At 45.5% G+C, this 27,921-nt stretch overlaps 1 long non-coding RNA gene across 1 annotated transcript in view; it reads left to right on the top strand.

Moving 5' to 3' along the window:
• Positions 1 to 27,921, top strand: part of LOC123586347 — a 61,276-nt gene that overhangs the window by 6,939 nt on the left and 26,416 nt on the right. Inside the window, exons 2-5 of the long non-coding RNA XR_006706760.1 lie at positions 5,482 to 5,646; positions 11,938 to 12,088; positions 24,956 to 25,038; positions 27,177 to 27,503. This is a non-coding gene — a long non-coding RNA (uncharacterized LOC123586347). The remainder of the gene's footprint in view (positions 1 to 5,481; positions 5,647 to 11,937; positions 12,089 to 24,955; positions 25,039 to 27,176; positions 27,504 to 27,921) is intronic.

Genomic DNA, 27,921 nt, shown 5'->3' with positions numbered 1-27,921 from the left:
CTCATTCATTTCAAGTCTATGATGTGCCCCTTGGAAACATTCTTTATCTCTGTGACTATGGTTTTCATTTCTAGCATTTTCATTTGATTCTTTTTTACAGTTTCTCTCTCTTAGTGGAAGTTACCCATCTCATCATGTATGTTTTTCATTTTTTACACTAGAGCCTTTTACCATAATAATCATAAGTATTTAAAATTCCCTGTTTGGTGGTTCTGACATGTGTGTCACATCTGAGTCTGGTTCTATGGATTGCTTTGCCTCTTGACAATGTTTTTGTTGTTCTTGTTTCCTTGCATACCTTGTAATTTTTTGATGAAAGCCAGACATCTTGTCTAGGGTATTAGAGATTGAGTTAAATAGTTGTTACCCCTGAAAATGGACATTTTTTCCTATTCTTAGCATTTAGTGTGGAGGGTTGAATCAGCCTAATTAAGAGTTGGAAACCAGTTTGGGATTTGTCGTTGCTATGGTTACTTTCATTATAACACAGTTTTAAACTCCTTTGGTGTTGGGCGCCTGGATGGCTCAGCCGGTTAAGTGTCTGACCAGTTTAGGTCATGATCTTGTGGTCCATGAGTTTGAGTCCTGCGCCAGGCTCTGTGCTGACAGCTCAGAGTCAGGAGCCTGCTTCAGATTCTGTGTCTCCCTCTGTCTCTGCCTCTCTCTCTGTCTCAAAAATAAATAAAAACATTAAAAATTTTTAAATTTCTCTGGTGTTTAGGGTGGTGGCTGGTTTGTTGGAAGGTTTTCTCCCCACGGTGTCTGCTCTACCTTTGGGTGTAGATCTTCCTTTTGCCCTGTGCTTCCATGGGGGTTTCTCACCATGATTTTGCACCTCTTTCAGCAGTAGAGTACTATCAGTAGTTACTAGATGCTTATTAGCCTGGTGGGGGATGGGGAGCATTCTCTGATGTTCTGATTAAGTCTCCATCGTAGCCAGGCCTTGTGTCTCTACATCTTGGAGGTGGTGCTTTCTTAGTGGTTGTCCTTTACCTTTAACTATAGGTCTGGGTCCAGAACATATTCCTGCTCCTTCCCAAGACTATAGAGCTGCTTCCCTGCCTTTCCCCAGCTACAATAGCTTTTCACCAGTGTCCTAGGATTGACAGGGTTTGTTGCCCTTCTGCCAATATTTCCAAGCTAGATTTGATAGGAGATAAGAATCTAAGTGGAATTTCAGACATTTCCCACAGTGCCTGCTACTTCTTTCTTCCAGGCCTGCAGCGCATAGGATGCTGCCTGAAGACTCGTGTCCTATTCTCCATCTTTTTTGTGTATCCTTAATGAGGTCTGTGGAGGAAAACCTGCTAGAGGGTGTGAATTTGCCTTTGTCTGTGTCCCAAGGGGTTCTATAGCCTCTTGCTGGTCTAAGCTCAGCCTTTAGCAATTTGTTGAAATTTTTGTTGATTTTTATTCTTTGTTTATATATTTATTTTTGAGAGAGAGAGAGAGAGAGAGAGAGCACATGAACTGGAGAGGGACAGAGAGAGAGAGGGAGTGAGAGAATTCCAAGCAGGCTCCATGTTCTCAGTGCAGAGCCCGACATGGGGCTCAATCACATGAACCACGAAATCATGACCTGAGCTAAAATCAAGAGTCTGATGCTTAACAGACTGACCCACACAGGTGTGCCAATTTGTTGAAATTTTTAGCTGAATTAGTCTTATCTGGGTCCAGCGGCATTGGCCCCAGATAATCAAGTGCTTATATTTGTCTCTCTCTGGAGGTTCCTGTAGTTTCCTTGGGTTTGGGGTTAGCTGACTGTCTTTCAGTCCCAGATCTCTGATGGGTCAAGAAAGGTGAATTTGCAGATTATTCAACTTTTCTTTTTCTTGGTGTAATGGTAGGAGTGATGTTCTTTCCAGTTTTCTACATCCTAAGTGGGAAGCTAACACATAATTCTTAAAACATTTGTGTATCAATTTTTCCATTTTTCAAGAGTATAGAACAGTATTTATTATAGTATCATATCCAGACCATCTGTATCAGTGTTAAGGCTTATTAAAAATGCTGATTATGGAGCCACACTCCAGGCTTATAAATCTGAAAATCTAAGGGGCATTCATTTTACCAAGCTCCCCAGGTGATTCTCATGCATTTAAAAAAAAAGTGTATTTATTTTGAGAGAGAGAGAGAGAGAGTGGAGGAGGGGTAGAGAGAGAGGGAAACAGAATCCCAAGCAGGCTGTGTGGGGCTCGAACCCACGAAACTGTGAGATCATGACCTGAACCGAAACCAAGAGTCGGATGCTTAACGCACTGAGCCACCCAGGTGCCCCATCTCATGCATTTTGAAATTTGAAAATGGTTGGATTCACAATTAGCCGTGAACATTTATTGGCACTTATTATAGTGCACCCGGCATATTACAAAGATTACCTTACTTAATCTCACAACAAACCTATGATATAGGCACTTTTATCATCCTTTTTTTTCCCTAAATTTTTTAATGTTTATTTTTGAGAGAGAGAGGCGCATGCGAGTAGAGGAAGGGAAGAGAGGGAGGGAGACACAGAATCCAAAGCAGGCTCCAGGCTCTGAGCTGTCAGCACAGAGCCTGACGCAGGGCTCGAACTCACACACTGTGAGATCATGACCTGAGCCGAAGTCAGATGCTGAGCCACCCAGGCGCCCCTATCGTCCTTCCTTATACACTATGCAGCTGGGTCTCAAAGAGGTTAATTAGCTTATCCAAGGTAACACAGCTGGGATACAGCAGGGGTGGAATTTGAACTCAGATGGTCTGATTCTGAAGCCCCAGATCTTTTTAAACATTGAGCTATAATTCACATTTCTATCTTTTAAAGCGTACCATTAGTGGTTTTTATTATATTTACAAGATGATACAATCATCACCACTCTCTAATGGCACATTTTATTTTCATCGCCACCCCCCCCCCCCCCCCCCCCCCCCCAGCTCCCGGCAATCACTAACTCACTTTCCATCCCTAAGGATTTGTCTCTTCGGGACATTTCATGTAAATGCAATCATACAATACGTGGCCTTTTGTGTCTGGCTTCTTTCACTTAGTAAAGCCGGAGATCTTAACCACCGTGTCAGAAAATTAGAAACGGGATCGTATCTGCTTAGACAAAAAGAACTAACACCTGTCAGCTCGCTGGTGCAGGAGGAGACAGGCTACCCAGGAGACACAAAGACAAGAATTCCATTCAGTTTAGTGAAGACTAATAAAGACCACGTGTGTTACGGGCGAGAGCGGTTTCGCGCGGGGAGGGGGGTATCTGGGTGGTGGGGTCTGGGGTCCGGGGCGGTTCCGGCTTCAGGTGGCCGCATTCCCCGCGGGCTCCAGATGCCCGGAGCAGAGGGGACCCCGGCGGGCGCGCAGGAGGCGACGTCCCCGCGGACGCGTCTGCAGGAGCCCCAGTGTCCGTGACCCTGGCGCGCCCCGCCGCCGCCGTGCGCAGCTCTGGGCTGCGGAGGCAGCTCCCCACGCAAACTCAAGCTCCCTGAGCCGCGAGAGAGGCTGGGGGAGCTGCAGGAATGCGTTCGTCAGGAGGTTTGGTCAAAGTCCCTGATGAGGCTGGAGCACTGACGACAGAACGCGGCCAAACTTCAGGCTTGGGCCTGACGCCGTGGACCGTCCCGCCTCCCCCCCACCTACAGGAATGATGGTACAGTTTTGAGGCGGCCTCTACAACGCTTTGCAAAAAGTTCGTGGGTTTGGTTTGCTTGGAAGAGTTGAAATGAAGAATGTGAGTGGAGAGAGAAAACTGGGGTGTCTCCTGAGAGCAAAATCTGGGGCCGGATACTCCATATGGATGCACATCAGAATTGCCCCTGGGGTGTGATAAAAATAGATTTCTGGGCTTCACTGGGGGAAATTCTGGTTTTGGGATCTAAACAGGGCCCCGTGTCCTGTGATTCTAACAGGCCTCTGCAGGTGATGACGAGTGAGGGGTCAGGGCCAGGCTGGCACGCACAGCTGGAGGGTAATAGTTTTCCGCGTTTAATGTGCATGCGAATCATCTGAAGGTCTTATTAAAATTCAGAATCTAATTCATTCAGGTCAGAGAAGGGGCCGGAGAGTCTGCGGTTCTGACGACCTCCTGATTCGCTATCTGGGGACCACCTTTTGAAGGGCAAGGTTGTAGGGGATACCGGCTTAAGGATAGAAAGCTCTGGCTCTCACTTAGGGTGCTTGCCGCCTAGGGCGGGGAGCCCGGTGGACACCTGCTTCTAGGCCAAGGTGAAGCTGGCTGTCCCAGTAAAGACCCAGAACTGTTGTAAAGGGAGACACACCCTTTCTATGGGCATCACATGTTCGTTGTGAGACATCCAGGAAAAAAAAAATGGTGAATGTCGTGTTCGACAAACTGTTTAGCAAGATAGGAAAGGGTACTACAGATCTGACGCATATTTCTATCCCAAATGGTTAATATCTTCAGAAAAAAATATGGACGCTAAAGAGGTAAGCCCTAATTTTCTAGAAAATTCACTGATGTGGAAAACTTCATTTCCTGATAATGCCGGGAAAATCTGTGTTTTGTTGGGTGCTCCATATGCTGTTGGTGCTTATGAATTGTGCAGTTTTATTATCCTCATTAACAGGGATAATGCTTGCTTTTTAACAATCATGATCACCATCTGGAACTTGGAAAACCATCGTTTGAGACTCAGGTAGGAAGGGGAAACGGTCTTGATGGGGTCCTGGCTCACTCATTTCCCCACTGCCCCAGCCTTGTTCACGTCCAAGGGCTTGGCTGCCAGGCACAGAAGAACCATACAGACAGATGTGATGTTAGTTGTGGTTCAAGAGGAAACAGAAACAAAGCAAAACAGAATGAGACTCAGTACAAGGAACGTTTGGCTTTGACTTCATTGTTTAATTTCATTCTCATCTTTTTTTTTTTTAATTTTTAAAAATGTTTTTTTTTTAATTTATTTTTGAGAGGGAGAGAGATGCGAATGGAGGAGGGGCAGAGAGAGGGGGAGACACAGAATCTGAAGCAGGCTCCAGGCTCTGAGCTGTCAGCACAGAGCGTGATGTGGGGCTTGAACCCACATCATGACCTGAGCCAAAGTCTCAGCTGAACCACCAACTGAACCACCCAGGTGCCCTGAATGTCATTCTAATGTTAACAAATATTCACAAAGTGGCTTTCCATGTGTGTTCCCCTCACAGCCCTGGTGATCTCTAACTATGCTGTGACATTGTGACAAGCTGGCTAATGTGACCGTCAGTGCTCTCCCAGCTCTTGGGGGGAGTTGGATTTGGGCACCTCAATGTCTTTTTTGCTTCACGGAGGATTACCTTGTCAGAAAGAGGTGGCTAGACCTCCAGGACCTGGTAACCATAGCAACCACGCACGCCTGACCTTGTGGGTTCTTTAAGACACCTCTCCAGACCTTTCCCAGACGGATCTTTTCAAGCTTTCCCCAAACTGTTAGTGGCATTCTTAGACGGGCTCAGCCCTAACGTGCAGGGCACTTCAGGAGTATTGACCTGACTGCCTTTTCCAGGTACCTAAACAGTCAGCACTCCATGGGGAACAGGAGGAGCTAGAAAAATTGGGAAAGCGAGAAGAACAACATGAGCAGAATCTCACCAAGGAAATAAAGCACCTGCTTTTGATCACTAAGAACAGAAGATAAAATGCTCACATTCGAGAATGCAATCAACTCACTGTAAGGAATTGCACTTAGAAGTTTCCTGGTGGGGGCGGGGTGGGTAGCAGGTATGTAGGTGAGTTGGAGGTAGTTTTCTAGAGAAGGCAGGTTTCCAGTAGAGTTGGTGGAGGAGGAGAAAAGGGCAAAACATGGCTGTGAAAAAGGGAGGAGATGTTAGTAGTTCCCCCATAGGGGCTGTGTATTGTTTCAGGGGCACAGGTGGGGGCAGGTCCTGTGAGGCTGAACAAATGGAACAAGGCATTGGGGGCCATATGGCTGAGTTTTATAGGCTGGATCCATCATCATAAGTAGCCAGTTCCAGGGTGGGCAGACACTAAAACAGTCAGGCTTCCCCAGGTTGTGTCCTCCCTGAGTTTTCCAGCCTTTCTTCCCGCCATGCTCCCCCTTTCCCCATTTCACCCTCCCCAGCAGCCTCTTCCTTGCATGTGGCTTCCAAAGCACCCGTGCCATCCCATCAATTGGTACCAGATTGAAATGAGGTTGAGACCAGATGTTGACATGCACTGAAGCTTAGAACACTATTGGGGCTCAGCCAAGTCAACTCGTTGTGGTTTCTTGACCGTTTCTCTGCTGACATGTGGACATTTACCACAAATAGTGAATGTTTACACCAAAGAAGTGGAAGGATGTGCATTCTAGCTGACCTTCACTTCACCTCCCTCTGTCATCTTCTAGAAATAGGGCTTTATCGTTGGAGATGAAGTCAATGGGTTATGTCTCAAGTATGAAGACTACTTCACCACAGGGGGGTAAATAGTGATGTTTCCCATTGCAGTTATTATGGGATGGAAGGGGTAGAAATATGTAGTCTGATTTACACTATTTCTTCTTTGGGGGAGGCACACACTGTATTAGGCCTACCTCACGTTGCATTTGGTGCTGGTTGGATGAGATCATGATCCTGTCCTCTGTAAATAGAAGGTGACTCAGATACTTTCTCATGGATCCTATGTAATTGTCCTGTAACTTACTGGGTGACTCTGAACTTGGGTTCCATTGGGTGAAGTTACTAGGTGACCTGGTTTCCTCAGCTCTCAAATGAGGGGAGTGGGGTTGGACCTTAGTTAGGCTAGATGACAATTAATATCCCTTCCAGTTCAAATATTCTGTGACTTTCCTGGGTACTGGGCAAAGCTCAAGTTCTAATCACAGAAACACCTGTGAACCCCTTCCACTGCAGACATTAGCTCCATCCTCTGTGGCTCTGGGTGAAAAGTGACACATTATCAGTAGGGACCATGGGCACATGTCCAGTTTCATACCTGGAAGGCACGAGGCCATGAAGTGTCCAGAACCCAGTACGAGAAGTAATAAAGAAGTTCTCTGAGAGCAGGGATGATTTACATCTGGTAAGATTAAGTGTGGCTCTGTCTCAAGGAAAACCTAAAATAACTGTTTTAAAGCAGTAGTTCTCAAAGTGTGGTTCCTGAACTAGCATCATCAGCATCATTTGAGAGCTTATTAGAAATGCAGATTCTTAGGCCTCAGTCATACTTGAAGAATCAGAAATTGGAGCCCAGCCATCTATGGTCTAATGAGCCCTCTGCATGATTCTGATGTACGTTAAAGTTTGAGAACCGCTGGCCTAAACATACCAAGATTATTCTATTATGGAAAAAGAGGTCTGGCAGATGACCTTGTGGGCTGATAGAATGTCATCAGGAACCTAAACTGACCATCTACCTGTTTTACCAGACTTGGTTCTGAATGATTTTGGCTTGCCCTGAAAAATAAATTCCATTCTCAAAGCAAAAAGACCCAGTGGCGATTACAGGTACCCAATATAATTTGGTTCATTTATTGAAAGGAATTCACAAATATGAATTCTAAAAATATTTTAAGCGATGGCACCATCATTGGGTTGTGCGCTTCCTAAGGTGAGGTGCCACTCACATGGATGTGTGTAGTCTTTGGTGTGTTTGTTTAAAAATTAACGTAATTAATTCATGGTCATACATCTTAACACAGTAACATTATAAGGCCATCATCTTTAATGCTTACTTCTTCATTTATTTTGAGAGAAAGAGAGAGCATGAGAGAGTGCTTGAGCAGGGCAGGGGCAGAGAGAGAGGGAGAGAAAGAATCCCAAGCAGGCTCCACGCTCAACATGGAGCCTGACATAGAGCTCAGTCTCACAACTGTGAGGCCATGGCCTGAGCCGAAGTCAAGAGTCGGGCACTCAACTGACTGAGCCACCCAGGTGCCCCTATAAGGCCATATCTTGCAGTCCTTTTGTAACCCTCTCATAACATACTTCTTTCTGGCCGCTGAGTAAGCTTTCAATAAATAATGATGGAGTTAAATGGGTGACTTTATAGAGACCAAGGCAAGGCAAGATGAAATCAAGAATCAAACACTGATCTGGATAACTAAATCAGTGTAGACAGAAATGTAAGATGTTTCAGAATCTCAAACATTTGGCTCTCCGTTGTAGATTTTTTCCTTTTTCAATAATAGTTTGGGTTATGTGAATTTGAACAGGGGACTGAGAGCTAGGACCCAAGTTAAAAGCTCTGCCTTCAGCACTGGGAAAGTCACTTACACTCATTTTGTATCCCATTTCTTTTACCTACAGGCAGGGGTTTTTACAAATAAAAGAGTTGGACAAGAGCTAGTCCATGAATCTGTCTTCTGCTCCTGAGGGGATACATGTGCAGGGCCTCCCCGTAGAGAGAATGGCACATTCTCAGTGGCACCTTTAGGACACAGCAGATACCTACCGCCGACCTCATTCCTTCAGATGTGACTATTTTCCATTGGTCCGTATGGATCTGTGGGTGGGAGAATTATGGGGTGACCTTGAAGACAGAATGACACAGTGTGTTCTCATTTCTAACCTATCTGAGAAGCCTAGATGGTTTAGAAAATTGGAATAATTTCCTTTCATTTTCGCAGAAAGCTGTGGTTTCTAAGAAAAAATATCAATGTTTTTGACCAATTCCTTCCACAAAGACTGGAAAAACCATGCCCTAGCTGCTTAGCCCAGGCGCTGTGGGCCAGACCAGACAGTTGCCTGTTTACACGAGCAGAAAACAAAGCCGCTTCTAGATCAGGCTGTCTGACTGCTGCAGATCAGATCAGATCAGATCAGCAGCACTGAATGGGCTCCTTGCAGGGCCAGCTCCGGGTACCCCAGAAGACACGGGGCTGGTGGGGTCTACTCGCAGGTTCTCTGCCCAGCATTCATTCTGGCTTCTTCTTGACCAGCAGAACTCCTGCATCGCTGAGGGCAGCAAGGTGTCCACTGAAAAGCGACACTTTCTCAGCTTCCTTTTCTCCTTACCTGTAGCCTTGTGACCGTGTTCTGGTCCTTGAAATCCAAACGGAGCCTTCACGTGGATCTCCAGGAAGGCTCTCTAAAGACTGCCGATTCAGCCCAGAGGTGTGCCTGTGTTATTATTGTTCTACTCTTTCTCCTCGCTGTTGCCCGGAATTGAAAGGTGGCATCTGGAGCCTCAGTGGTCATGCTGGGCCGTAAGTGTAGAAGCCAGGCACTGAGGTTGGCAGAGCAGAAAGGCGGAAGGATTAGTCCCTGTTGACTTCGTATCAATCGTGGGTTGCCTCCCCAAAGACCTCTTTTATGTGGCAGAGTAACTGTTTTGTGTTTAGACCTCAGTCATTTTGGGCTTTCCATTATATGTGGTCGCATCTAATCCCAGCTGATACCGGTGGTCCCTGCTCTCACTTCATGCCTGTGGATGCTGTGGAGTCTGGCACATTCAGGTGCACGCATGTGGTCCCTACTGTGGAATGTATCACTCTTCGGTCAGAGTCTTCGAGGATTGGAGTGAAGGACAAGGGGATGGCAGGGGTATTTTCATGATTAGGGTACCAGGCTTCCCTAACTCCCATGAGAGGGTCACAGGATGTTAACGATGACCTGGTTTAGTTCCTACGTCACCGCCTGCCCTTCTACATTGTGGGCCCAGGTTCATTATCTGGTACGTGTGAGATGGAGATTTCAATCACCAGGGGTTTGGGGACCTGGAAGGAAATCTTGGACCACCGAATCAACACCTCTGCTTGAAGCATGAAGTGGAGACGAGACTACATGGGTGATGATCTCTCTGAAGTGATTCCATATGGTCTGGATTTCAGTCGCAGAATGCAGCCTGACGAACAAGGTTCAGGCTTGGCTCCTTGTATCTGAGTGTTCTCTTTGAGTGTGCTCAGGAATTTTTGACTAGATAAACCAATCGCAACTGAAGTTGACCATGGATCCCAGCTCATAATTCCAGTATGTAATTTTTTGTAATGCTTTTTTTTTTTAATTTTTTTTTCAACGTTTATTTTATTTATTTTTGGGACAGAGAGAGACAGAGCATGAACGGGGGAGGGGCAGAGAGAGAATCGGAAACAGGCTCCAGGCTCTGAGCCATCAGCCCAGAGCCTGACGCGGGGCTCGAACTCCCGGACCGCGAGATCGTGACCTGGCTGAAGTCGGACGCTTAACCGACTGCGCCACCCAGGCGCCCCGCTTATTTTTGAGAGAGTGAGAAAGAGACAGAGACAGAGACCTAGCATGAGTGGAGGAGGGGCAGAGACACACACACACACACACACACACACACACAGAATCCGAAGCAGGCTCCGGGCTCTGAGCTGTCAGCACAGAGCCTGACACAGGGCTGAAACTCACAAACCATGAGATCATGACCTGAGCCAAAGTTGGACACTTACTGACTGAGCCACCCAGGTGCCCCAAGTTCTGTAGATTTTAACTCATGCACCGAGTTTTGCCAAATACCACCACTAACAGAACGCAGGACAATCCCAACACCTCGTGAATTTCCTTGTGCTACCTGGTAGTTTTTTAAAATACCTTTCCTGAGTTATAATCATATACCATACAGTCCACCCATTTAAAGTGTGCAGTGTGATGGCTTTTAATATATTCACAGATAATGTGCAGCCTCCACCAGTAAATTTTAGAACATTTTCATCACCTCCAAGAGAAGCCCCTTACCCTTTAGCCATCCACTTATCTTTCCATCCTTGTCCCAGGCAACCACTAGTCTGCTTTCTGTCTCTATAGATTTGCCTGTTCTGGACATTTCCTATAAATGGAATTATGTAATATGTGGTCTTTTGTTACTGGCTTCTGTCTCTTAGCATACCATTTTCAAGGCTTCTCCGTGCTGTGGCATGTATCACTATTTCTTTCCTTTTCATGGTCCAGTGACATTCCATTGCATGAGATACCACATGTTCTTTAGTTAATGGACATCTGGATGGTTCCCACCTTTTAGCTATTGTGAACAGTGCTACTGTGAACACTTGTGTACAAGTTTTTGTTTGAACAACCTGTTTTCGGTGCTTTTGGGTATGGAAGTAGGAGCGGAATTGTTGGGTCATGTGTACTTTTATGTTGAAGTTTTTAAGGAATCACCAAATTGATTTCCCACGCTGGCTTAGCTGTTTTATGTTCCCACCAGCAATATATGAGGGTTCTAATTTCTCTGCATCTTTACTAACATTTGTAATTTTCTGTTTTTGCTTATAGCCATCATGGTGGGTGGAAAGTTACATGGTCGTTTTTTGGATTGTAATAGTCTCACACGCTGGGTGAAAAATGTAGACATTTTTGTCCTGTTTTTTTGCTTTCAGCCAATTGAAACTTAGCAAAACATAGACTTTCAGAATGAGAGATTTGTATAAAGGGGGAATTAGCAGAGAAAATGAATCAAAAAGAATGGTCTATAAACACAATATGAGGAAGAGCAAAACGTTATATGAAAATCATGGGTCCAATATACACTTCAATCAATACATATTATTTGTTCCTACCATGTGCCAGGCTCTGTGCTAGGCACTTGGGGCTTAAAACTTAAATAGGAACAGAGCCTTTAGAATGTTTACTGTATGGAGCGGGTGCTCAGAGGAGGGGCCCTTCACACAGTCTAGGTATCAGGAAAGCTTCTTGGAGGCAGAGGGATGGAAAGTAAAGAAATTCTCATCAGAAAATAAGGGACACTAGAAAGTATTTGAGGGGGAAAGAACTCATGCTGGAACATTTGGGAACTATCTTCCGGATGGCCTGTTTTTTTTTTTTTTTTTGCCTTTCGGCTAAAATCTTGATTAGCCTGATTTCTTTCATTTCCCAATCTGCAATTGGTGGGTAGAATTCTTTCTTGAGGAAAATAAATCATAACTAAGACTTTTGTAAATATTGCTGGCTTTTGATTATTTGCACTAATTAAAGGGGAATGTATAATTCAGGATGGCAACAATGTAAACGGTTTATATTGACTTTGGAATATGTTTTTTGTTTTTTTCTGAAATTCCCAGATGTTGCTGTGGTCGGATGTTCTCAGAACACACGGACCCGACTACGGCATGATGCCCTAGGAAGTGGGCTCTGTAGTGCTTCAGGATGATGCGTCGGCCTAAGCAGACAAATTTTCTTCAGACAGTGCTTATGGGGCACACATTTCCTGTGGTGAGAATTCATTGTTTGGGCTTTAGGTTTTCTGTCTCCTGATTTATACTAAAAAGGAGCAATAATTCCAAAATTGCTCTATTTTAGAGGTGGCAAAAAGTCCTCGGAGATCACCCGTGTTGCCCATTCTTTCTTGGTACCATAAATAAAACTTTTTTGCCAAATTCAGGGGAGGAAAAGAAATTCTTCTGATATGATCAAATTCTTTTGATGACACCCTGTGGCTTTTTAAGTAAACACATTCATGTGTTTATTAATGTGTTTGTATTAATTCATGTCCCAAGTAGCGGCCTAGACATTGCCAAAAAATATACACACGTATACAATGGACCAGATTTTGGACAACTTGTTTCTGAAGGGTCGCCAATGGAGAACAGACTCTAATCCCAAATAAATAACATTGCCAATTGGTCAAAGTAAGAAATAGATTCACATATGTACAATAAAACCTGAAACTCATTTGGGCTACTTATGGAGAATTAGCAACGTCTTTCTTAAAATTTTTTTAATTAAAAAAGTTTTTTTTATTTAAAAAAATTTTTAATGTTTATTTTTGAGAAATAGAGACACAGCATGAGCAGGGGAAAGGCAAAGAGAGGGAGACACAGAATTGGAAGCAGGCTCCAGGCTCTGAGCTGTCAGCACGGAGCCTGATGTGGATTTGAACCCACAAACCATGAGATCATGACCTGAGCTGAAGTTGGACACTTAACCAACTGGGCCACCCAGGCACCAGGGGCACCTTAGCCAGGGGCTAAGTTCATGGTCTTGTGGGTTCATGAGTTCAAGCCTGTGTTGGGCTCTGTGCTGACAGCTCAGAGCCTGGAGCCTGCTTCCAATTCTGTGTCTCCCTCTCTCTCTGCCCCTCCTCTGCTTGCTCTCTGTCTCACTCACTCTCTCTCTCAAAAATAATAAGCATTAAAAAAAAATTGGAAAATAAAGATCCTTGAGTATCTGGTTTGAATGAATAATAAAAAGTAATTTGTAATTAGCACACCAGTTATATATTTGCTATCTATTGCTATGTAGCACATTATCCCAAAACTTAATGACTTAAAGTAACAATAAACATTTCTTATCTTATGTAGTTTCTGGAAATGGATTAGCTAGTGTTTCTGGCTCAGGGATTGTCATGAGACTGTAGTCAAGCTGTCAGCCAAGTCTGCAGTCATCTGGAGGTTTGACTGGGTCTGGAGGACCTGCTTCCAAGATGGTGCACCCACATGGTTGGAAAACTGATTTCTCAGTCCCCTTTCTAGTGAAACTTGCTCAAAGCCTGCTTGAGTATTATCACAGCATGACAGCTAGCTTCTCCCAAAACAAGATCTGAGGGGGCAAGGCAGAAATAGCAACGTCTTTTATGATCTAGTGTAGGAAGTCACACGTCATCACTTGAGCCATATTTTATTGACCACACCAAGACGCCCTGATACAGTTTGGCTAAGACTGCACAAGGGTGTGCATACCAGGAGGTACTGGAGGTACCAGGAGGCATCACTGGATGCCATCTTGGAGGCTGACCACCACGAGCTGTTAGTACATAATTGGAAATGAGTCACTCCAAAAGAGAATTGGATTAATTACTTTCCTCTTCTGGCAATTAGCATCCAACTACTATAAAAAAAATTCCAAGTGGGTGAAGTCAAATTGTGAATTTGAGCACTTTCAGGATGAGAGGTTTATGATCAACATCAAGATAAGTCATTAGCTCAGGGTCATAGAAGACCATCTACAGTTAGCTGGATTCTACTCTTTGCCATTGTGAGTACAGAGCCCTTGGGTATTGGTACCCTTCCCAGATTCTTCAATGGTGATTTCATGCCACCTCTTGTGTCATCTTCATCATGAAGCTACTCAGCTGGCTTGGTTCTGGTGGTGGCTTCCAACCATTTCTCTCTCTACTGAGGACATTCCCTCACATTGCACACTCTCACAGGCAACTCTCAGATTATATGCATCTCCCAGACCACTAGGTGCTAGCCCATTTTGTTTTCTTTTAAATTCAAGAAACGTATTAGAATACCAGTGAATGAGAGGGGGGCTTATGCTAGGGATAAACTCAACCCTGTTCTGATTTATATGAATCAGAAAAGCATGTGTATAAACACATAAGGCATTTACAAACATTAGCACATTGACTATTACTAGGAACAAGTCTCTCTTAACACATTAGTGTGTTCACCCTGAGATTGAGGGCCTCAGTAAGGACACTGGCGTGGCGAGTTCAAATCTGAAACCCGGACTGGCCTGTTAGTTCTTCCGTGTTTCCTGGTAGGCTGGGAAGCATCTGCCACTAATTATAGGGTAAACTGAGCGAGCGTGTCTGTGTGACTGGTCCCTGCCCATTTAAACAGACTTCGCTGCCACCAGCAAATGGGCCCTGAGAAGTATTTAAAGGAGAGGCGTGGACATTGGCTTCAAACGGCCAGAAGTTTTTCAGACTGACTCCTGTCTTCCCATGTCAACTCACTGTTTTTGTCTTTATCTCCCTTTTTCTCCAACCCTATTTTCTTTGTACCTTGGCTCTGATATCCACCAGGTCCCCGTGCTCCAATGATGGGTGTAGACGTGTTTGTTGAATTCACTCTCTGGATCTGAGCCACCTTGGCTGCACTATGCTGAAGCGCTTCGCCCCTGCCACCATCCCATGGTGTGAGTCTGTCCCTACTCTCTTTGAGCCCCAGTGGCCACCGGTAGGGATCACACCTGTTATTCTACACAAATGCATCACTACCCCCTGGGGCAAACAAGTCAATGACCATTAGATAGGATTATTACCATCACTGTAATTCATCAAATGAATTTTCATTTATTGTGGTTCACTTCAAATTCAGACATTTGTTCTTAGAAAGGCTTTTCTATTCCTTTCTTAATAAATGAGTATTTATGTGGTGAGTTTTCTTCCAGTTAACACATGAGAAAACCAAGGTTGAGAAAAAGTAAGCCACATAGCCACTAAGTTGTGGGGAGAGGATTAGAATCTCAGCCTTCCAATATTTGGTCTAAAATGATTTTTTTAAGTTTGTTTATTTTAAGAGAGAGAGAGAGAGAGAGAGAGAAAACCAAGCAGGCTCCACAATGTTAGCGTAGAGCCTCACATGGGGTTCAATCTCACGAACCATGAGATTATGACCTGAGCCGAAATCAAGAGTTGGAGGCTTAACAGACTGAGCCACCCAGGTGCCCCTGGACTTTGTTTTTAAAAGAAAATGTGCAGTGACTTTCACCATTTGATGTAATAATTGTCTCCCAGCATTAGAGGATTAAATTCAACTTAGTTAAGTTGAATAGAAGGGTAGTGGCAAGGGGCACCTGGCTGGCTCAGTCAGGAGAGCATGAGACTTGATCTCAGGGTTGTGAGTTCAAGCCCCATGTTGGACATGGAGGCTACTTTATTTTATTTTTATTAAAAAAAATTTTTTTTACATTTATTTATTCTTGAGAGACAGAGACAGAGCATGAGCAAGGGAGGGGCAGAGAGAGAGAAACAGAATCCGAAGCAGGCTCCAGGCTCTGAGCTGTCAGCACGGAGCCTGACACGGGGCTCAAACCCACGAACCGTGAGATCATGACCTGAGCTGAAGTCGGATGCTTAACCGACCGAGCCACCCAGGCACCCCTGGAGCCTACTTTAAAAAAAGCACAAACTAAAAGTTAGAAGGGCAGTGGCAAAAGTGTCAGAATGATGGGGGTTTGGGAAGAAGCGCATTTGTAGTTCTTCATCTTTGCACTTTGGTATAGATAGTGAAGAGCCCACCTGCTAAAAATGTTCTTAATTTTTAAGTACTTGTTGCAGAGCTACTGGGGGTAAGGCATTTACCTTGATGTGAGGGACCCTGTAGGGTCCATATTTTGGGGAATATTATAACCTGAAGTACTTGAAGTATCCTTTGAGGGCTATTCTTTTTTTTAAATTTTTTTTTTCAACGTTTATTTATTTTTGGGACAGAGAGACAGAGCATGAACGGGGAAAGGGCAGAGAGAGAGGGAGACACAGAATCGGAAGTAGGCTCCAGGCTCTGAGCCATCAGCCCAGAGCCCTACGCGGGGCTCGAACTCCTGGACCGCGAGATTGTGACCTGGCTGAAGTCGGACGCTTAACCGACTGCGCCACCCAGGCGCCCCTGAGGGCTATTCTAATAAGTTCTCTCTGAGACATTTTTGTGTCTTGCATGGGGATGTTGTGGAGAACCTGGTCGGCCACATGATGCTGTGTTCCTTCATAATGATGGAGAGATCTTTTGGATCTCGGCATGTGCAAGAGCTGCTCAGAAACCCTAAGTCTCAAAACCTACTGCATTTCCTTCTTTGAGTTTGTCTTCTAGCTTGTGTTTCTGTGTACTAACTTTGCCCCAGCGTTATCTTTGAGTGTTGTTCAATTTTATCTTTGCCTTGATTTTCCTCCCTTTTTATGTATAGTATCCGGTGGTCCTGCATAGCCCTGACGTGATTCTGAATGTGAATGCGTGTCCACATTAACTTGGACAGATATAATAATTTTACAAACATCTCTGGAGGAAGGTTATTTATTTATTTATTTATTTATTTATTTATTTATTTATTTTGAGAGAGAGTACGCGTGCACGAGTGCGAGAGGGGGAGGGGGAAAGGCAGCGAGGGAGAGAGAGAAAATCTTAAGCAGGCTCCACGCTCAGCACAGAGCCAGTCCAGGGCTCGATCCCACGACCCTGGGGTCATGACCTAAGCCGAAGTCAAGAGCCAGCCAGCCAGCCTGAGCCACCCAGGCGCCCCTGGAGGAAGTTTTAACAAACAGATGAGATTCATTTTGGTTTAGTAGTACTCATTGCTTAGAAACAATGTGTTATCAACAAAGGAGGGAGTAGAGATGGAAGAAATAAGAGGGCATAGGCTGTCGGGTCATTTCCTACAGGCTGCCTGTCCAGTCAGTGGCCCAGAGAGGCTCCACCGAGAAGGCTGTGTGACTTTGCTTCTGGAAGCCCTTCAGGACAGCACAGTGCTATCTGAGAAACTGTCAGGGCCACCCAGAAGACTGGTTGATTGATCTCATGGGATTACTTAGTATAATGCTTTCATTGAACTTTTTTTTCTGTACTGGAAGAGTATATGGGGAAGAAGAAAGGGTTCCAGCAAGAGTTTTCTCTGGGGGCCAAAAACATAACCAGTGGTTCTCAATGTGTGGTCCAGCATCATCGCCATCACTGGGGAATGTGCTAGAAATGTAAGTCTTCAGGCCTCACCCAGAGCTACTGAATCAGAAATTCTGAGTGTGTGGCCTAGAAATCTGTATTGTAACAAGCCCTCCAGCTGATTCTTCATGCTCGGGTGTGAGAGCTGCGGGCATTTAGAAGTCAAGAGCATGAGCTCTGGACTCTGACCTCCTTTGCTAGAATCCTGGCACCACCCCTTATTTAAGCTGTGCGACTCTGGGAGCATTGCTAGATCTCTCTGTGCTTTAGTTTTCCCATCTGTAAGTATCTGGAGAGAATTATAGTACCACCTTCAGAAAGTTGTAATAAGGATTAGATTTGTGAATATACTCAAGAGTAGTATCTGGCACATAATAGCAGCTCAGTAAATGTTAGCCATTATTATCAGCGGACTTCTTGTCATGGAAAAGTGGGAGAGGGTTTCTCGCTCTAGCCTCTCTCCGTAAGAACCCACGAAGCTCATGAAGCCTTCTGTGAGGAACAGCTACAGGCTGGAATTGCTAGGATAGTGCAGAACACGAGATGCTCAAAGCCCCGTCTGCGCATATCATGTATGTTGCCTTAGAGATAGCCCTGAGTTGTGAGAAACTCAGTTTCCTTCTCAGCATTGGTAAGATCCGTTTCTGACCTGTGGGACAGAGAATTGATTCCTCGATTTTGGGCAAAACCCCAAGTGTCTGAGGGATCACAAAGGTGTTGCAGAATTCACCAAAAAAGTCTGAAAGTAATATCACCTAAAATTAACTTTAAATATCTTAAAAAGTTCTAGTTTGCCCAGATTTTCGAAAACTGTGCCTTAGGGGGTGGTGGGGAATGGGGGAATCTAGAAAGAACCAAATGGCTATTGGACGTTGTAACCTCTCTCCAAAGCCTGGGGATCACCGTTGCAATGTTTAAATGGATTATTTTCGAAAGTTGCTACAGACACACTCATCAACACGGCCTCAAGACCCACTTTCCAGTTGCGATAGGGTGGCATTGTGATTTCCCTTCTCCCAAGGTTTGAAATTTTTCCAAGATGATGTGCAGCTTGACTGAATTAAATCCTTGTCAATAAGATGAAATACACCAGATCAATTGGGGGTTTTCTTTTGGCAGCCCCCACAGCCAAGCCGGCTCATCTGTACGGCGGATCCACTCAATCATGCAATAGTAGTTGCTGACATGACCAGAAAGAGTGATTTGTTGGGGAAAAATGGTTGGAATTGGAAAGGGCTGGGATTAAACGCAGGAGCTCAGAGGTTCCATGCTGTGCCTGAGCAGCCCAGGGGCTCCGGCGGCCTCTTTGTCTAGTCCCGGCGGAGTCACTAAATGGAAGGAGAGGACACTGGCCAAGCTGGGTCAAGGTCTTTGGATGAATGTGCACGGGTAGTCCTAGAGTGTCCTGGAGATTCTAGCCCCCCCCCCCATCTCTCTCTCTCTCTCTCTCTCTCTCATTCTCTCGTTCTCATGTTCCAGACCTGAGAACCTGTTGAGGCCAAAGAGAATGAATTCTGAGGTCCAGTCCTAGGTCCAAGAGCCAGAAAGCAGAGCTCAGCGGTCTGGTTGTGTAGACAACAGCCAAGTGCTTTTCTTATCTCAGTACATTCTTCTCCTAGCCCACCCCTCCCCCTCACCATCTCTCCTCATCAAACTTCCCAGTGAATTAGGCTGTTGCTTTGACAACAGCTGGGAAGGGGGGGTGGGGGGGATGGTGAAGTGGAGGACTGGAAAGTTCCACGTCACTCTGTGGCAGAACTGCTGATGAGACCCAGGAAGGAGCACAGAATGAGATGTTAGCTTGAGGATTGCAAACATTGGCAACGCAGGATGATTTACCCCGGGCTGGAGAGGCTTCTCTTATTCCTTCGCCTGCCCCCCCAGGAAGCCTCTAGGACTCTGAAAATAATGGATTTATCTCATGGGAGAGAGCTGGTGTCTTGCCAAGAGAAAAGCATCCTGATAGCAACAGGTCGAAGCCTCACGTTGTGGCAGGATTTATGATGGGGGTTTATCAGCCAGAGAGAGGCAGTGTGGGGAGGCCTGGGCGGTGTCTCTCCCCACAGGAATGTTCTGCATGATCCCTTTACTACATGAAAAATGAAGTGTGGTGGGCTAGTGGGGAGACCTCGTAAAGCTCGGGTGATCACACAGACTTGGATACAGAGCCTGGCTTCAGAGCATAAGAAATACCCAGGCTATACCAGTGAAAGGGTGTGGACATAAATAATGGGCAACTCCCATAAAAAAGGTCAAACGTCTGACTTCAAATAACATGCTTTTTCTTCCTGAGCTGAGTTGCCGAGAGTTGAATGAGGGTCAGATTTGCATCCACATCTCTCCCTAGCTCAGCTCTTGGCTTGCCTCGTTTTCTCCCCAGGGTGTATTAAAAACAGAGCTGCTTCACGTGAATGTGATGGTTCCCATTGGGAACCTTGCCTCGGCTTTGGTTTTTCTCTATCATCCTGAAGGGGGAAATGTCCCCCACAGCTTCCAGGTCACTTGCGAGCTATTTGGGTTTGGAAATGAAATGAGACCCTTGGAAAGTGTGCCTCTTTACTCATACTTCGCTGATGTTAGTAAGACTCGGTCATTCTCCAGTCCCAGGTCAGGGGTCAGGCAGCCATAAACCTGCCGGCGGAATTTCTTTCGGGCAGAATTACTTTTTCTTTCTCTCTTCTTTTGCTGTGGAAGGAAAGGATTTTGGAAAAAACAGTTTGCTTTTGCTCTGTGGTTTTTGTTTTTGTTTTTTGTTTCTCTGTTTTGGTGGCTCTTTAGAGCTAATCTTCTGGCCTGCCAAAGCACCTGAAAATACATGTGTAAACAGTGATGGCCTATCTGCCTGACCCACCCCTGCCCCGGCCCCTGCTTCTTTGAGTCTTAGACTCAGCAGCTGGAATCCTTAACTCCCAGGGAGAGACCTAGCCTTAACCTTAGGCTTTGAAGTTGATTTTATTCCTGGCCGAGGGTTGTAAGGAGACCCAGGGCAGGAGTGGGCTGAGGTGGAAGTCAGTTTCCCTCGCTGCTGTCTGACCGGTGCCTTCAGTCCCCAGCTGGGCCCTGGTCCTCATGGTCTGTTCCAGCCTTCCTGCTGTTTGTCCTCTGTGGCACTGGCCCTTCTGGCCATCACCTGTCCCTCCCTTAGTTTCCAGGCAACCACTCGTTTCCTGGTTCTTCTCCTACTTCTCCCAGAAAATTCATCGCCTCCTTGGCATGCTCTCCTCTGCTCCCCCCCCACCCCCCACCCCGAAACGTTGACATTCCTTAGGGCTCTACCATTTGTCATTTTCTCCTCTCTGAGTAACCTTATTTACACCTGTGACTTTAATCACCAAGTCTGGGCTACTGGTTCCCAACCATGGAGACTAAGCTCCAGGCGTGTTTCCAGAACTTTCTGGCCACATCGACTTGCAATGACCCGTAGTAGCTGAAACTTACACATTCCAATATGACCTCATTTTCTTCCCCTTCAAGGAAAACTTCTTGTAGTCTTGTTTTTGATAGATGGTTTTCCATCCATCCAGTCCCTCGAGTAAAAAAATCGTGAGTGCTCCTTGACTCCCCCCGCCCCCATCCCCCATGTTCAAACACTCACATGTCCTGATGTTTGTAGTTCAGAAATTTTTCTGGAGCCCTGCCTCTCATTTCTGTTTTCCATATTTACTGCTATTGCTTTGGTCTAAACCCTCACCCTCCTTCCCCTGTAAACATATAACATTATAATTCTTGAACAACCATAAGCTCAACAAATATTGGTCGAAAGGATGGATAACCTCTCTAGACCTCGGCAGACTGCTGTGAGGGTTGTATGAGATGCTTTACGAAAAGCCTCCTTAGCACAATGATTGGCTCACAGTAGATGCTCAGGGAACATGAGTTGTTATATGTTATGTACGGGAGCTGTTTGAAAATGTGGACCTTGGACCCAGGCTGCCTGGTTTCAGACTCTGGTTCCATCCTGTTTTCACTTCTCGTATACACGATGTCCGTGTCTCCATTTTTTTTTCATCTGTAAGATGAGATGATGATCATACAGCTGTTGGGATTACATTATTTAATTTATGTAAAGCTTTTAGAATTGTGCCTAGCATATGATAAATGCCCAATATGTCAGTCCTTACTGTCATTATTTTTGTTAGTCTCCTGCTTCCTGGGTTTCATAGTCAACACGTTGGGCTCTGTTAGAGGAAATGTGTGTTCTCTGAGCTCTCATGTGTGGCACCATAAAATTACGTTGGGGAAAAATCATCACCTCATTTTCACCAAGTATCATGTCTGTCTCCTGTGGACTTGATAAATACTGAATCACAGTCTTTTTTGCCACATTTTATAATCGTTCTTTGGGGTGAGCAGCTGTCCTGGTTTTCCTGGGATGAGAGGTTTTCCAGGATGGGGGGCTTTTGGTGTAAAACTAAGATAGTCCTGGGAAAACCAGGACAGCTGGTCATCTTGCCCTTTATCTTCAGTACCCTGAGCTCTTCTGAAGCTCAGCTTCTAAACATGCTTCCCCAAGCATATTTCAGAGGCAAAACCAAAATGCATAAGTCAAGGTGACGGGCTTGCATATCACATTGGGAAAATAATCTGGGAGCCCTCACATGCCATCTTCTGTCCTTCTCCACCGAAATGTCACATTCTGGGAATTTCTGGGACAAACCAAGGCTGGTTTGTTTTTTTTTTTTTGTTTTTTTTTTACTGGTGAGAAGAATGACTTCTCATTTCTGGCTCTGTCCTTAAACACTGCAGCTCTCTTTAGCTGAGTCTCTGCGCTGACGAGCAAACCGAGGTCCCCTTTCTCATCCGCCAGGCCTTCTCTGCACACGGGCTGCAGGGCCGCAGGATCCTGGTGGCAGCCGACCAGCTGTGAGCCCAGCCATTGCAGAGAAGGTGGCTGCTGCTCCCTACCAGCTAATAAGCAGCTTCCCTCTGCTTCACTCCCAAGGCCTCTCCTCCTGTTGTTTCTAAATTGCAGAGTCTCTCTTTCCCTATTGGCACCAGACTTATCTTCATAGAAAACAAATCAATTCACATCATTTCCCAGCCCAAATCTGTTGGTTCCGGAGGCCCATAGCATTGGTGCCAAATCCTTGGCTTGCTCTTTGGCTCCTTCACGGTCTGGCCTCCAACGATCTCTCCAAATCCTTCTTGGCTGACTTCTGCTTTCATTTTCCAGAGGTCACCACTGTTCCTCAAAGATCACCATGTCTTTGGATTAATCTACTCAGGCTGCTGTAATGAAATACCATCGACTGGGTGGCTTAAGCAACATTTACTTCTCATACTTCTGGAGCCTGGAAATCCAAGATTGAGATTCCAGCCAGTTTGGTTTCTGGGGAGGGTGCTCTTCCTGGCCTGTGACAGCCGCCTTCTCAAGCTGTGTTCTCATAGGGGAGAGAGAGAGAGAGAGAGAGAGAGAGAGAGAGAGAGAGAGAGAGAACTGGTGTCTCTTCCTTTCTTCAAAGGGCACTAATCCCATCACAAGGGCTCCACCTGCATGACCTCATCTAAGCCTAATTGTCGCCAAAAAATCTCCCCTCCAAATACTACCACATGGAAGGTAGGGCTTCAACGTTTGAATTTGGGGGGAAACAGTTCAGTCCCTGACACCTTTTAATTAACTCCGGCTTCTGCACATGCTATTTTCTCTGTCTTGCATGCCCTTTCCCTTTGCCAGACAGATTCCTACTCATCTCTTAAAACCCACATAAGAGCTTCCACTCCCTGTGAAGCCTGCCTTGGCTCCCCTCTGGGTGCCTGTAGCATTTTGTCCAGTGCTTAGAGAAGTTGCCACTTTGTATGAGAACATGTTTACATGTCCGTCGCTCCCTGGAGTCTTAGAGAGTCTTGAGGGACTGCACTTCTGGAGTATTCTTCTCAGAAAACCCGGTGCCTAGCACAGGGGTGGTTCGGTCATCGAACGACTGGATGAGAGTGCCAGCCAATCTGTAGCCACGACAGCAGCAGTTAACCTTGACCGGGAGCACTTCCTGGGTGCTGCGGTGCTCTGTGCAGTGCTTTGCAGGTCCCATCTTGGCCTTGAAGGAAAGCGGTGTTGCTATCCCCACTTGACGTGAAGGCCATCGCTAATTTGGTTAGCAGCTGGAGTCCATCTTTGCTCCATCCACGCAGAAGGAACTTCAGACATGTCATCAACAGAATGCTTTTTTTATTGTCATTATTACTATTTATTTTGAGAGACAGAGAGAGAGCAAGTGGGGGAGGGGCAGAGAGAGAGGGAGACGGGATCCCAGGCAGACTTTTCGCTGTCAGTGCAGAGCCCAATGCGGGGCTTGAACTCACAAACTGCAAGCTCATGACCTGAGCCGAAATCAGTTAATCAGGGCTCTCAACTGACTAAGACACACAGTCGTCCCCAACGGAATGTTTTTTTAAAGCTTTAAAATACTATATAACCTTTCTCAAGACATTCTAACATATTGAAAGCTCTCATGTATTAAGAATTGATGTGCTAATCACAAGTTCAATGTGGCTCCTAAGGCAGCCTCCAAAAAATGATTATATGACATTTCCTTGACGTGATGTCACTTTTAGTTTGTATCTGGAACTTATAAGACTGATTTTCTTTTAAAATATCCTTAGTTGGTGGGAGTGCAAACTGGTGCAGCCACTCTGGAGAACAGTATGGAGGTTCCTCAAAAAATTAAAAATAGAAGTACCTTACAACCCAGTAATTATACTATTAGGTATTTATCCAGAGGATACAAAAATGCTGATTTGAAGGTGCATGTGCTATATTGTTTATAGCAGCCCTATCCATAATAGCCAAATTATGGAAAGAGCCCAAATGTCTATCAACCAATGGATGGATAAAGGAGATGTGGTATATATACACAATGGAATATTACTTGGTGATCAAAAAGAATGAAATCTTGCCATTTGCAACAACGTGGAAGGAACTAGAGTGTATTATGCTAAGTGAAATTACAGAAAGACAAATGTCATATGATTTCACCCATGTGCAATTTAAGAAACCCAACAGATGAACATAGGGGAAGGGAAGGAAAAATAAAAGAAAAACAGAGAGGGAGGCAAACCATAAGAGACTCTTAAATACAGAGAACAAACTGGGGGTTGCCAGAGGGGAGGTGGGTGGGGGATGGGCTAAATGGGTGATGGGCATTCAGGAGGGCCTTTGTTGGGATGTGCACTGGGTGTCATATGTAAGTGATGAATCATCGGGTTCTGCTCCTGAAACCAATACTACACTGTATATCAACTAACTTGAATAAAATATATATATATATATATATATATATATATGTATAAAAAATTAAAATTTCAGAAAAAAAAATCCTTAGTTAGGATGTTTCATAGAGCCACATTGGCCTTGACCTTGCTGGCCTGTGTCAGGCCTATGTGCCATTTGAGGCCATGTCTCTCACTTGCTTTCCAGGTAATTTCCGCATTCACTTTAGCAGATGCTTCCACTTTGTGCCACGTACCCGCTTTGGTGTATAATTGGAAGGGCAAAAATTGTTCGGTGAAAAAAAAATTAAGTCAATGCACAGAATAAGGCCCTGAGGACATTTCTGTTAGGTGGACAGACCTCATTATAGCCGCATCATTCTAGATGCCGATAAAGGATACTAAAAGCAACCATAATTGTGTTTCAACATTTTACACTGCCTTAATCTTCATATGTGTCCTACAAAGTAAGTGGACTTTTTCCATTTTACAGAGGAAGAAACTGAGGACCAGAAAGTTGCATAACTTGTTCAAGGTCTCCCTTGAGAGAACAGAGGACTTGGGAGCTGAGCCAAGGTTAGTCTTACGTCAGATCGCACGCTCTTCACCTGCGAGCTACACCGTCAGGTGATGCCAATAACACAGTGTCCGCAGACACCCCACATTCTAATCTAGAGTGTGACATCACCAGCCTGTGTTCCCCAAATGTGACCTAGTGCCCATTCCTGGCCTCAGTATTTCTAGGTGGCACGACACATCCTGTGTCACCCGGGCGGCCGATGCTGGAAATAATCCTTGCTCACTCTTCTGTAGGGTTGGAGATTCCTTTGGACATTTTCCCCGGGCAGAGGAGGGGTGGGGCCAGGGTAAGGATATAGTGGATGACAGCTGGCATAGAAGCTTGATAGCAGGGACACGAGCTGACTTGCTTAGTGAGACGCGTTTAAATCTGTCCCTGACCTTTCCCCAGGCGTCATGCCTCCATCTTGTTTCTACTTCTGGTGCGAAGGATCTGGTGAAACGTAATGATGAATAATTCCAAAACCCAAGAAATGTTCTTATTAAGTAGGATTTTTGTCTTGAAAACGGGGCATCTGTGGGCAAGTACAAACTCGTCAGGCGACTCCCAAATAAAGACCTGGGTGGCCCTCCTCATTCTTTCCCACGCTGAGAAAATTTTGGTGGTGGAAACTGCAAATTTGCAAACTGTAGCAACTTGAAAATAGTTCTCCAGGCTGTAAAATTTACCCCACTAAAACCACTCTAATTTCTTGAGCCAAAGATCAAACTTTTGCCAGATGTGGTTTTTCCATTGTCATTTCAGCCTTCAGGTGGGAAAGCAACGCTTGATGAGTTTTAATATATGGAAGCTATGTCTCCATGGACAAAAAGGTATAGGTCAGAGCAGTTAACTGGACAATTCAGTCTACAACCTGGATTTGATGGACCAGTGTCTAGACGTAACTACATCTGTCCTGGTTTTAATTTTGTAGTTTACCGGTGTCCAGAAGTTTGATTTGGTCCACAACTTCTACTTAACGACTTGCTTTTGGAATCTGGCCCTGAATGAGTGCTTCCTTGGATTCCTCCCCCCACCCCTCCCCCTTCCTTGGGTTTGTTCTCCACAGCTGGAATCAAGGACTGGACAGTGTGAAATGAAGGGCTGGGGCCATCCACTCTGGGCTTCCAGGATGGCTCCCTGGCAGCGGGAGCGCAGTGACCCTGGAAGGCTGATGTGGACTCAGTTCTCCTGATGTAACATGGCTGGCAAAGCTCCAGCTCTGGAATGTTATCATATTCTTCCACGCTGGTGGTTCAGCCGGCGCATGGGAAATTGGACTCGGGTGGGGCCGTCTGGCAACAAATCCAAACCAAAATGGGAATCAGTCCTTTAAGGCCAACTGTGAAAATGTACGTGGGCCCACAGCCCGAAGGCCCAAGGGGCACTGGGAAGGGCGGAGGTGGAATCAAGAACACTTTTAGTGACGTGCTGCAAACACCCCTTATCCAACCTGGCAGGTCTTTGTGTGTGCTGAGATCGGGTTATGGGAAGGGCCACTGAACGTCTTCTCAGACCAGGGAAAAATGGCAGAGGCACAGCATGTGGGGGAACCTATTTTCAAAGATGTCTTAGATTTGTTGTTGTTGTTGTTGCTCGATTGAGAGCTCTATTCGTTTTGGAAAAAAAGAAATGGTAGCCTTTGTAGGAGGCAAAGTAGCTAGCCTCGAGCGGGCTTCTGGGATGTCTCCATCATGGATTACTCACCTCTTCTAATTGCTCAGGAGAAGGCTGGGGCCGGAGGGGGAGCGTCAGGAACATCCACTGCAGGGCTTCTCGACCTGGTCCCACACTGGAATCCCTTGGGGAATATTCTAGAAATACTGATGCCTGGGCTGCATTCCAAGCAAATCAAACCAGAATGTCTGGGGTCCCCGCCCGGACATCCACGTGTTCTGATACGGCATTCTGCGATGCGGCCGAGGTTGAGAAGCACCAAGCTAGGTGAATCTGACATGTGAAGAAATGAACTGTCCAGAGAAGACTCTCACTGAGCCCTCTTGTGCCACGTTACGTTGCTTCTCTTTACTGTAGTTTGGCCATAAATTAAAAGCACACTTCAAGATGTAAGTTTACGAAGTAGCTTTAAGAAATGAGTTCCTTTGAAGGCAAACAGGGATTTAATCACCGGTAATACACTGATGCTTTTTTACAGGAGCGTCTGGCCAGCATGAGCTTATTGTGTCTGGGACCAGCTGAGCTGAACGTGGGCTCCTTTGCGGCTTCTCCGTCGCTGGCCAGCAGGCTGGCCTTCTGTTTCTCCTCCGGAAACCTTGCACACTCCTTTGATTCATGGTGTTAATGGAAAACCTGTAGCTGGTGGTCCGTACATCTGCTGGAGAAACATTTTTCACAGAACTCACCTCATCTGGGGACCATGTGTCCAGGAGAGTTACCGGTTTTTGGCAAAGGGCACATCCAGACCCACGTGCCAGCGTTACCCTCTGGAACATCTGGTTACCAACTAATGACAGGCAGCCAGGTACGCTTACTGGTTTGCTTTGGTTTGGTCTTGTCTTGTCCTGTCCAGCACCACGCCCCCCCCCCCATATTTGCCACATTGCAACTAAAAATTCTTAGCTAGACTTACCAACAATGCCATTTAATCACATTTAGACCAGATTTCAAGGTGTCGCTGGTCTCTATACGAAAACATTTGAATTTCTTCTTGTGTTAAAAGAATGACATGGTCTATGATGTAATTTCTAAGGGGTTTAAAAAAATTGCTTGGTCTAGACTAATGGTCTTTAACTGTGGCCACTTTAGACTCACCTGGGGCATTAAAAAACACTACTGTCTCCTGGGACCCACCTCATAGATTCTGAAGCAGTCGGTCTGGGGTGGGGCCATGGGGTGGGACCAAAGCCTGAACACTTCTGAATCTCCTCACTGAGTCTAGC

The sequence above is a fragment of the Leopardus geoffroyi genome, chromosome C3 (genome assembly GCF_018350155.1).
Source record: "Leopardus geoffroyi isolate Oge1 chromosome C3, O.geoffroyi_Oge1_pat1.0, whole genome shotgun sequence".
Classification (NCBI taxonomy): Eukaryota; Metazoa; Chordata; class Mammalia; order Carnivora; family Felidae; genus Leopardus; species Leopardus geoffroyi.
This window is presented reverse-complemented; position numbering and strand designations above follow the sequence as displayed.